This window comes from Gadus morhua, chromosome 18 (genome assembly GCF_902167405.1).
Source record: "Gadus morhua chromosome 18, gadMor3.0, whole genome shotgun sequence".
In the NCBI taxonomy this organism is placed as follows: domain Eukaryota; kingdom Metazoa; phylum Chordata; class Actinopteri; order Gadiformes; family Gadidae; genus Gadus; species Gadus morhua.
Genome location: NC_044065.1, coordinates 17,188,749 through 17,198,748, shown reverse-complemented (window position 1 = coordinate 17,198,748; position 10,000 = coordinate 17,188,749). Strand labels below are relative to the sequence as shown.

At 43.6% G+C, this 10,000-nt stretch overlaps 1 protein-coding gene across 1 annotated transcript in view; it reads right to left on the bottom strand.

Annotated features, from left to right (window-relative positions):
- LOC115531614 (zinc finger protein 385D) overlaps nucleotides 1-10,000 on the bottom strand; it is a 56,738-nt gene that overhangs the window by 27,418 nt on the left and 19,320 nt on the right. The gene's annotated exons all lie outside the window — the stretch shown is intronic.

Genomic DNA, 10,000 nt, shown 5'->3' with positions numbered 1-10,000 from the left:
ATGCAGACTTGTCTAAAAATGTGGCAATAGAATTGAGGGCTTTTCTGATGAAAATTGAATCAATTAGGATCTGTGGGGGGTGGTGGGATGCCTTGGATGGTTCACACCCACATAAACGTTCCCTTCCCCCATGCTAGAAAGCAAGGGTTTAGCAGACTTTGCTGATGGACAGAATATAATATTTTTCGTGAAGTGAGGCTAAGGCTTACATTGGCTGTTCTAGCCTTATGCTAGCTAGCTGTGATGGCGGTGTGTAATGGATCTGATGGAGTATCCCTCTTACAGAGGATTTACTACATTGGAGAAGACCACCACAGTGTCAACACCCAGTGACACACAAGCATGCGCAAACATACACAGTACACACAGATTCACACAGGTTCACACGCACGCACACACACACACACACACACACACGCACACGCACACACGCGCACACATGTATACATTCACACAATCATGCACAGGGTTCGACAAACAAAAAAACCAAGCACACATCTGAACACAAGTAGCCTACAGGTTTACACACAAACACACGTTTGTGTGTCATGTTTCTCTCATAGTCACACAGAAACACACACATGCACACACTCACAAACACACATACAGATTCACACATACACAATAACACAAGTACACATCTGGACACACAAACATGTTCACACACGCACCGGTTTATGCACACGTACACACAGGAATGCGCACAGCTCTGAGCACGCAGAGAGCCACATGCCCATCTTTATGAGGAGGTGGTCAGGAACGGAGATACATAACAGCGTGTTCGCTCTAATGGTTCCTGAAGAGCTGCCTGCTGGCCGGATGCTGAACCTCGCTGTCTGGGGCCGTCACACCCAGACCCCGCCGTCCCTCTCCACAACAACGGTGTTTCTACCGCTATTAGGCAGCAGCATAGTATTGGTCGGCCGCTGATCCCCTGTCCACCTCCAGCCCCATCCTGGGTTCAATCCCCCATGTGCTCATGAGCCTTAACCTCCTCCTTAATGACCTGTATCTGTACTGTCTAACCCTACTTGCTCCTTAATGAACTGTGTCTCTATTCACTGTCTCACCCCTACCTGTCCGTATTCACCTGTCTTCACTGTCTTACCTAATCTGCTCCTTACATTAAGGAGCAGATTAGGTTAGACAGCACAGAGACAGGTCATTACTTGTCTCTGTACTGTCTACCTGTTCCTCAATGAACTGTGTCTGTATTCACTGTCTAACCCCTATCAGCTCCTTTATGACCTGTCTCTATATTGTTTACACCCTACCTGCTCCTTAATGAGCTGTCTCTGTGTTCACTGTCCAACCCCTACCTGCTCCTTAATGAGCTGTCTCTGTGTTCACTGCCTAACCCCTACCTGCTCCTTAATGACCCGTCTCTGTGTTCACTGTTTAAAACACTATAAAGATCGGTCTCTAGCAGATAGCTAGAGGGTTAGACAGTGAATCAGACATTCACTGTCTAACCCTTAACCCTCTCTCGGGCGCGATCATCGACATCAACGGCCGCCCAGGTGGAGCTCCACACATGTATACACACTTGCTGTGTAACTGTAGCCTCTCTGTGTGGGTGGAGCTTTGTAAAGACATGGCCAAGAGAACAGAGAACAGAGAGAGCAGACTACAACGTTTCCAACTAGTTGATGGAGACTTGCAAAAACATAGGATTTTACATTGCGTTTCTCTAAATGAAAGAAGCCATTGATTGTATGAGACATTCTAACATGTTTAAAACCAAACAAAAACTGGATTTGGGTTTCACTGGCTCACAACTACTTAACCATTTCATAACTTATACCTTAACTTCCCCCATCCCTAACCTAAGACCAGAGCATAAATATAAAGGGGCATCACCGTCTCTAATGCACCATGGTAACAACCACGAGTTATCTGTTGTTTACCACTCAAGAGGAGCCCCGCTTGGCCCCTGCAAGTAGCCCAAGGAGGACCCGAGCTATCGGCATAGGACTGGCCAATCACAGGCAGGCATAACAAAGCACAGCTTAAGTGGCTGATTCAACTCTGTGGTTCTCTCTATCTGTCTCTTTGTGTTGCTCGGTGCTCTCTCTCTCTCTCTCTCTCTCTCTCTCTCTCTCTCTCTCTCTCTCTCTCTCTCTCTCTCTCTCTCTCTCTCTCTCTCTCTCTCTCTCTCTCTCTCTCTCTCTCTCTCTCTCTCTCTCTCTCCCCCTCTCTCTTGTTCTCTCCTCCTCAGCTGGTTTGGGGGAGCGCAGCTAAGAGACAGAGTTGTGTGCTTGATTACATCAGTGTACGTGAAGAGCTCTACCTGTGAGTGACATTAAGTGTATGTGTGTGTGTGTGTGTGTGTGTGTGTGTGTGTGTGTGTGTGTGTGTGTGTGTGTGTGTGTGTGTGTGTGTGAGTGTGTGTGTGTGTGTGTGTGCAACCCGGTATCACGCCAAGGCGTAAGATAGATACGTCTGTCCACATCGCAAGGCGTGTTCAGGTTCACGCTTTGCCTGATCAAAGCGTCACCCTGAACACGCGTCCTTCTCCATTCGAAATGAATGGGGGAATAGCACCAACAGGGGGCGATACGTTCTCCTAGCATTTGGTGAAATTGTTACGTAGCCATATTAATCGTTATTATCTGAATGGGAAATGCAATATTTTAGGACAGATACACCATTAAACGTGTTTCTAATGACATTTCTAGCGAGAAATGTACATTTTCCTTTCATAACATCCAGTCAGTGGTTGTGTCTGATCTTTAGTTTTATAGTTATTGGGAAGATTTTATCGGCTCGCTCGCATGTTTCAACGACGTCAGGTTACTAGGGACGCTGCTTTCGCTAAACTAGCAGCTCACGTGTTTCCTGCGTTTGTGTTATTAAACCGTTACTTTATGTAACTTTAAATGATATCATCGTGTTAGAAACACGTATATCTGAGAGCAGGGGTGAAGTATTGTTTAGATTGCTGTCAGGTTAGCCTGCTGCAGCCACATCCTCTCGGTACAGTTGTTATCATTTAGCATTAACTAAGCCTGGCCACCAGCGAAGAAGAAGAGGGGGGGGGGGGGGGGACACGTTTGTTGATGGGGGGGGAGACACGTTTGTAGTGGGGGGGGCACGCTCGACAACGAGAGTTGGTTTATATTGAACGCTCGACAACGAGAGTTGGTTTTTATTGAACGAGACTTCAACACGGAACAGCTGCACGAAACGATGGTCACGTCACTCTCGGTGACGGTGTCGACAATAATGAACACACGAACAATGTTAATAGAACAACACACAACCACATAACATCCCGAACCCATTAACCCCACTTAATCCTAACAACAAAACAAGTTAACAAAAGCCCCATTTGTCAACTGAGAACCCCAATTCCCAGAATCCCCCGCGGCTCCGGAACACGGCGTAGCTTATATTAATCTTATTATCTGAATGGGAAATGCAATATTTTAGGACAGATACACCATTAAACGCGTTTCTAATTACATTTCTAGCGAGAAATGTACATTTTCCTTACATAATCTTCAGTCAGTGAATGTGTATGATCTTTATTAATCTTTATTATCTGAATGGGAAATGCAATATTTTAGGACAGATACACCATTAAACGCGTTTCTAATGACTTTTCTAGCGTGAAATGTACATTTTCCTTACATAATCTTCAATCAGTGAATGTGTATGATCTTTATTAATCTTTATTATCTGAATGGGAAATGCAATATTTTAGGACCGAATCACCGTTAAACGTGTTTCTAATAACATTTCTAGCAAGAAATATACTTTTTACTTGCATAATCTTCAGTCAGTGATTGTGTCTGATCTTTAGTTTTATAGTTATTAGGATTTGATCGGCTCGCTCGCATGTTTCAACGACGTCAGGTTGCTTTCGCTAAACTAGCAGCTCACGTGCTTCCTGCGTTTGTGTTATTAAACTGTTACTTTATGTAACTTTTAATGATATCATCTTGTTAGAAACACGTATATCTGAGAGCCAACCCAGTCGCCAGAAGCATACGTTGACAGTGTACTTTTCGTGAACACTGGATTACGTCGCATTTCAACATAAAATAGCGTGTTATACACACACACACACACACGCACGCACGCACACGCACAGACACACACACACACACACACACACACACACACACACACACACACACACACACACACACACAAGCACACACACGCACGCACAGACACAGATACACACACACACACACACACACACACGCACACGGTGCCTTTCGCTGCTAAAACAACAAAAAAAAAATATTCCCTCAAATATTATTACTTTCAAAACGTTGGCCAAAATGGCCAATAATATAATTTTTTATTTGGGATGCTTCTAGGACATTTTGGGTGGATTTTGAACGGTATGTGGGGGGCACGTTTTTTGCAGGACCTGGCAACCCTGCGCTGTTGCCCGAGATCTGGATCCACCCCGGCGTGGTGCCGTCTCCTTTTGACCTTTTGACCCCAGACTTCTGGGGGAATCGCTGAATCAATTCATTAGTCAATCAGAAGCATGTAAATATCTTCCCGGTGGCGTAAGAGGACGAACAAGGTGTCCTTCAACATCTACGCTTCCAGGAGATTGCAACGGTGCCACACATGAGCATATTCGAACATGTTTAATGGTAGTAATTAGCTGTCGAAATTGGAGGCCTTAATCAATACTGAGCAGCTATTGATTTGCTTCCCGATAAAGATTTGTCACAAATGACATGTTATTTAGCATCTACACGTTGAGCTGAGTCCAATGACACCAAGAACGACACTCTAGCTAATGGTAACATGTATTTTACATGGTACACCTAGGTCTAGGACATGATCTCGGTGTAGCAAGAGGCCGAGCTTGATCTCATTGGACTCAGCTTAACGTGTAGATGCTAATTAACATGTAATTTGTCAAAAATCTCCATCGGGAAGCAAATCTATAGCTGGTCATTATTGATAAAGGCCTCCAAAATCGACAGCTAATTACTACCCCGAAACATATTCAAATATGATCATGTGTGGCACTGTTGCAATCGTCTCGAAACGTAGATGTCAAAGGACACCTTGTTTGCTCTGTTGCACCACCGGGAAGATATTTTCATACTTCTAATGGATTGATTCATATTTTAAGGATCTCGGAGTGAGACTTTAAGTGGCTGCAGCAGAAGTGTTGAGACGAAAAATGATATCAAGAGATTTATAGAATATTCCCATTCACATTATGATTCTTCGTCGTAACATCCGGCCAAACATCCTTTACATTCACAGAGCGAAGATTATGGAAGTCCAGGCTCAGCAAGTGCTCCATCTCGTTGCACCTGCACCCAGCGGCTCGTTTGCAAGATTTTGGCCTGAAGTTCTTCCCAGACCTACACCCTAGCCATCCAACATGCATATCTGAGAATCAGGCCTCTCTTTAATAATGACAAAAAGTTATGAGAGAAACACACATTAACTTTTTGTTATCTCATAAGCGGCGTGGTGCCGGCTCCTTTTGACCTTTTGACCCCCGACTTCAAAAACGTGGCCACAGGCCAGCTGTGTCTACACACCTTTAGCCACAAATGTACACCTCCATCCCACAAAAAATGGGGACTAGAAACTAACCTCTGTCTTATGTACATTTACTGTACTGTTGGAGGTCACGCCCCTTTGCCGACCTTTTCGAGATAGCTAGGGATGCTAAAATGTTTACACACATTTCCCGGGGCCCCGTGTACGACATATCTGAGATTTGGAGTTCTAGCCCTTAGAGAAAAAAAGTTTTCCAAAATGGAGTGTCATTTGGACAAAGCCTCTCAGAAGTGTAGCCTGCAAGACCTAATGGTTCAGAATGTGGTGGAAAAACAGTTTTTGAGATAGGAAGGTCCTACCGCCCTGAAATTTTAATACCTTATTCTAGGGCCTAACTGGGACCTCCGCACCGAAACTTGGCCCGGTCGGACCCCGAGGGCAGGAAGGGGGGGCCCTTCCTGCCCGAGACTTGGCCCGGTCAGACCCCGAGGGCAGGCCCCCCCTTCCTGCCCTCGGGGTCCGACCGGGCCAAGTTTCGGTGCGGAGGTCCCAGTTAGGCCCTAGAATAAGGTATTAAAATTTCAGGGCGGTAGGACCTTCCTATCTCAAAAACTGTTTTTCCACCACATTCTGAACCATTAGGTCTTGCAGGCTACACTTCTGAGGGGCTTTGTCCAAATGACACTCCATTTGGGAAAACTTTTTTTCTCTAAGGGCTAGAACTCCAAATCTCGGATATGTTGTACACGGGGCCCCGGGAAATGTGTGTAAACATTTTAGCATCCCTAGCTATCTCGAAAAGGTCGGCAAAGGGGCGTGACCTCCAACAGTACAGTAAATGTACATAAGACAGAGGTTAGTTTCTAGTCCCAATTTTTTGTGGGATGGAGGTGTACATTTGTGGCTAAAGGTATGTAGACACAGCTGGCCTGTGGCCACGTTTTTGAAGTCGGGGGTCAAAAGGTCAAAAGGAGCCGGCACCACGCCGCTTATGAGATAACAAAAAGTTAATGTGTGTTTCTCTCATAACTTTTTGTCATTATTAAAGAGAGGCCTGATTCTCAGATATGCATGTTGGATGGCTAGGGTGTAGGTCTGGGAAGAACTTCAGGCCAAAATCTTGCAAGCGAGCCGCTGGGTCCAGGTGCAACGAGATGGAGCACTTGCTGAGCCTGGACTTTCATAATCTTCGCTCTGTGAATGTAAAGGATGTTTGGTCGGATGTTACGACGAAGAATCATAATGTGAATGGGAATATTCTATAAATCTCTTGATATCATCTTTCGTCTCAACACTTCTGCTGCAGCCACTTAAAGTCTCACTCCGAGAACCTTAAAATATGAATCAATCTATTAGAAGTATGAAAATATCTTCCCGGTGGTGCAACAGAGCAAACAAGGTGTCCTTTGACATCTACGTTTCGAGACGATTGCAACAGTGCCACACATGATCATATTTGAATATGTTTCGGGGTAGTAATTAGCTGTCGATTTTGGAGGCCTTTATCAATAATGACCAGCTATAGATTTGCTTCCCGATGGAGATTTTTGACAAATTACATGTTAATTAGCATCTACACGTTAAGCTGAGTCCAATGAGATCAAGCTCGGCCTCTTGCTACACCGAGATCATGTCCTAGACCTAGGTGTACCATGTAAAATACATGTTACCATTAGCTAGAGTGTCGTTCTTGGTGTCATTGGACTCAGCTCAACGTGTAGATGCTAAATAACATGTCATTTGTGACAAATCTTTATCGGGAAGCAAATCAATAGCTGCTCAGTATTGATTAAGGCCTCCAATTTCGACAGCTAATTACTACCATTAAACATGTTCGAATATGCTCATGTGTGGCACCGTTGCAATCTCCTGGAAGCGTAGATGTTGAAGGACACCTTGTTCGTCCTCTTACGCCACCGGGAAGATATTTACATGCTTCTGATTGACTAATGAATTGATTCAGCGATTCCCCCAGAAGTCTGGGGTCAAAAGGTCAAAAGGAGACGGCACCACGCCGGGGTGGATCCAGATCTCGGGCAACAGCGCAGGGTTGCCAGGTCCTGCCAAAAACGTGCCCCCCACATACCGTCAAAATCCACCCAAAATGTCCTAGAAGCATCCCAAATAAAAAATGATATTATTGGCCATTTTGGCCAACGTTTTGAAAGTAATAATATTTGAGGGAATATTCTTTTTTTGTTGTTTTAGCAGCGAAATGCACCGTGTGCGTGTGTGTGCGTGTGTGTGTGTGTGTGTATCTGTGTCTGTGCGTGCGTGTGTGTGCTTGTGTGTGTGTGTCTGTGCGTGTGCGTGCGTGCGTGCGTGTGTGTGTGTGTGTGTGTGTGTATAATACGCTATTTTATGTTGAAATGCGACGTAATCCAGTGTTCACGAAAAGTACACTGTCAACGTATGCTTTTGGCGACTGGGTTGGCTCTCAGATATACGTGTTTCTAACAAGATGATACCATTAAAAGTTACATAAAGTAACAATTTAATAACACAAACGCAGGAAGCACGTGAGCTGCTAGTTTAGCGAAAGCAACCTGACGTCGTTGAAACATGCGAGCGAGCCGATCAAATCCTAATAACTATAAAACTAAAGATCAGACACAATCACTGACTGAAGATTATGCAAGTAAAAAGTATATTTCTCGCTAGAAATGTTATTAGAAACACGTTTAACGGTGAATCGGTCCTAAAATATTGCATTTCCCATTCAGATAATAAAGATTAATAAAGATCATACACATTCACTGACTGAAGATTATGTAAGGAAAATGTACATTTCTCGCTAGAAAAGTCATTAGAAACGCGTTTAATGGTGTATCTGTCCTAAAATATTGCATTTCCCATTCAGATAATAAAGATTAATAAAGATCATACACATTCACTGACTGAAGATTATGTAAGGAAAATGTACATTTCTCGCTAGAAATGTCATTAGAAACGCGTTTAATGGTGTATCTGTCCTAAAATATTGCATTTCCCATTCAGATAATAAGATTAATATAAACTACGCCGTGTTCTGGAGCCGCGGGGGATTCTGGGAATTGGGGTTCTCAGTTGACAAATGGGGCTTTTGTTAACTTGTTTTGTTGTGAGGATTAAGTGGGGTTAATGGGTTCGGGATGTTATGTGGTTGTGTGTTGTTCTATTAACATTGTTCGTGTGTTCATTATTGTCGACACCGTCACCGAGAGTGACGTGACCATCGTTTCGTGCAGCTGTTCCGTGTTGAAGTCTCGTTCAATAAAAACCAACTCTCGTTGTCGAGCGTTCAATATAAACCAACTCTCGTTGTCGAGCGTGCCCCCCCCACTACAAACGTGTCTCCCCCCCCATCAACAAACGTGTCCCCCCCCCCCTCTTCTTCTTCGCTGGTGGCCAGGCTTAGTTAATGCTAAATGATAACAACTGTACCGAGAGGATGTGGCTGCAGCAGGCTAACCTGACAGCAATCTAAACAATACTTCACCCCTGCTCTCAGATATACGTGTTTCTAACACGATGATATCATTTAAAGTTACATAAAGTAACGGTTTAATAACACAAACGCAGGAAACACGTGAGCTGCTAGTTTAGCGAAAGCAGCGTCCCTAGTAACCTGACGTCGTTGAAACATGCGAGCGAGCCGATAAAATCTTCCCAATAACTATAAAACTAAAGATCAGACACAACCACTGACTGAATGTTATGAAAGGAAAATGTACATTTCTCGCTAGAAATGTCATTAGAAACACGTTTAATGGTGTATATGTCCTAAAATATTGCATTTCCCATTCAGATAATAACGATTAATATGGCTACGTAACAATTTCACCAAATGCTAGGAGAACGTATCGCCCCCTGTTGGTGCTATTCCCCCATTCATTTCGAATGGAGAAGGACGCGTGTTCAGGGTGACGCTTTGGTCAGGCAAAGCGTGAACCTGAACACGCCTTGCGATGTGGACAGACGTATCTATCTTACGCCTTGGCGTGATACCGGGTTGGTGTGTGTGTGTGTGTGAGTGTGTGTGTGTGTGTGTGTGTGTGTGTGTGTGCGTGTGTGATTAAGAGGATGTTTAGGATAATGGATGAGGCCAGGCTTCTTGAGGAGGGATATGTGAGTGAAAAGCAGAAGTAAAAGAAAAAGGTAAAAAAAGTAAATGCAGTTAAACATCCACGTAACATCATATTTCAAGAGTGTTGAAAATCCGTTCTCTAACTGCTAACAGGAAATTTGAGGCAAGCTATGTGTATTAAAAAATTATATCATTCATGTTATACGAATAATAATAATAAAAGATTAGCCATAGGCAATATAATATAATATTATATCATATTTGCTGATGCTATACTTTCAATATAATATTGAAATTCTATAATATAATACAATATAATATAATATGATATATGCTGTTATGTTATGCATTTGGATCCGGTTAGGTTCGGCTAAACTTAGTTTGGCAATAGGCCATGATGGACTTAACTAGGCTTAGCTATGATAGACTATGCAAGGCTAG